This window comes from Podarcis bocagei (genome assembly GCF_964188305.1).
Source record: "Podarcis bocagei genome assembly, chromosome: 3".
NCBI classification, from domain to species: domain Eukaryota; kingdom Metazoa; phylum Chordata; class Lepidosauria; order Squamata; family Lacertidae; genus Podarcis; species Podarcis bocagei.
In genome coordinates, this window is record NC_138127.1 from 108,812,131 (window position 1) to 108,814,718 (window position 2,588).

Here is a 2,588-nt window from a genome sequence, read left to right on the forward strand (position 1 = left end):
TGACGGTGAGTTTGGGGTAGCCCAATGCAAAAATCCGGAGGATCCATGTGGATTGTTGCTTTGTAACCGCGTTTTTGAGCCATTGCGGCCCCACGAAACAGTGGATGCGTGGTTTTTTTGGGTGCAGGCTGTAGCCATGGACATGCTATGTGATCTGATGGTGAATTTGGGATGACCCAATGCAAAAATCCTGAGGATCCATGTTCTTTTACCTCCCCCCTCCCAGGCAGCCTCCTTTATCACTAGCGTCCCTTATCTCCCTCCCGATCGCTTGCCGATCAGCTGCTTCCTTTCAACACTGCCTTCCCTCTTGTTTGCCTTAGTGTCTTTTCCTTAGCTGGAGCACTTTTTTGCTCCTCCTTTTCTTCTAATTTCTCTCCTCATTGCTTTATTCTTCCTGTTTCCCCCCTTTGCAAGTTTGCTGTCTTTACCTCACCCTCCCAGGCAGCCTCCTTTATCTCTAGCATCCCATATCTCCCTTCCCAATTGCTTGCTGATCAGACATTTCCCCTTACTTTTTAGGAGGAAAAAAGTGTGTCTTACAGAGTGAAAAATACGGTAATTAAAAGTTATCTGAAAAGCTAGTCAGTTTTTCTTTTAAAAACGTGTTCCAAAGCAGATTGATAGCTTGCTGAAATTCTAGGTTGAAACTTAGTTTAGATCATATGACAAGTGTACAAAAATATTTAGAAAATTGGGTGACACAAGGTAAAAAAGTTGGATCACTTGATACGGAATGACCCAACAGTGTGTGCCTGGCAATTCTGCTATTGAGAAGCCTTCTTTGTGGTGGTGGGGGCCGTTCGCAGTTCTTCAATTCTAGGTTCTAAGATCTCCCTGCTATGGATTGCGAGATATGAGTGAGGAAGGAACAGAGTCCAGGAGATCCCATTGTGCCACCGCTGCCTCCTTCCAGCACTCGCCAGCTAATGCTGACCAGGCAGGAATATTAATCGGTGGAATTCTGCATCCCTGTGCGCTTATGACCCCCCACCCCCGCTAATCTTGCTAATACAATAGATTGGAGACCTGTCAGGTCTTCTGTTTCTGCTCAATGTTGTGGAAAATGCAAGCTGGCTTCTTTCTCGAAATTAAAGTACGGCTCAATTACCTATTGGCTTTGATTGCTAATGAGGTTACAAAAGAGGTGAATCCTGGGTTAATTAAAGAGGGGTGTGTGTGTGAGAGAGAGAGAGACAGAGAGAGAGAAAGGAAGGAAGGAAGGAAGGAAGGAAGGAAGGTGCTATGTACTGAGTTGAATAGGATCCAAAAGGCAGCAGTCTGATTGGTCCTAGAACAATAGGATCCAGAATGCAGCAGTCTGATTGGTCCATAGGAGCCACCCAATCCAACTCCAGGTGGAAGTGAATCCGCAACCTGATTGGCCTACAGGAGAATCCCAGAATTAGCCAGGCACATGGGGCCCATTGTGTAAATAATGTATATAAAGCAGACACTTTGGGGGAATTCTATTCCTCACTACTATGAGCTGAATAAAGATCATGAAATCCACACTTGACAAAGAAAGAAAGAAAGAAAGAAAGAAAGAAAGAAAGAAAGAAAGAAAGAAAGTTAGTTTAAAGTACCCAGGCTAAAAACTGAGCTGTGTTTATTTATTTTTTTAAAAAAAGATATTTATTAAAATTTTCAAGATATTACAAAATGAAAAAAGAAAAAAGAGAAATACAAAATAAAAAAACAGTTAAAAACAACTCCATCTTTCTATTACTTATTTTTCATTAGCTTGTTTCCCGGACCTCCTCACGCCTCCCTTTTTTGTATTCCAATTCAGTTTGTTAGTTCAGCAAATCCTTCCCCTCTTTATTTATCCTAATCTTTAATCTTAAAATATTGTGACATTAAATTTTTACCTATTAGTAATCCATTTTTCATATTCCCTTATAGTATTACAGCTAAAAACCACTTAATTTCTATCCAACATCATTCTAACATTCATTAATTTTACAATATTTCTATAAATAGTCTTTAAACTTTTTCCAATCTTCTTCCACTGACTCTTCTCCCTGGTCTTGGATTCTGCCAGTCATTTCCGCCAATTCCATATAGTCCATCACCTTCATCTGCCATTCTTACAGAGTAGGTAAATCTTGTGTCTTCCAGTACTTTGCAATAAGTATTCTTGCTGCTGTTGTGGCATACATAAAAAAAGTTCTGTCCTTCTTTAACACCAATTGGCCGACTATGCCCAGGAGAAAGGCCTCTGGTTTCTTCAGGAAGGTATATTTAAATACCTTTTGCATTTCATTATAAATCATCTCCCAGAAAGCCTTAATCCTTGGGCACGTCCACCAAAGGTGAAAGAATGTACCTTCAGTTTCTTTACATTTCCAACATTTATTGTCGGGCAAGTGATAAATTTTTGCAAGCTTGACTGGGGTCATGTACCACCTGTATATTATTTTCATAATATTCTCTCTTAAGGCATAAAAACTGAGCTGTGTTTATTGTGCTTTGGCCATAGGTGGGTGAAGGCATTGCAACAATCCGAACAGAAAACAAAAGTGGGCATGGTCCATACAAACACAAATCAAGAATGCCGTGCCTTTAAACAGTAAGGGAGCTTAAGA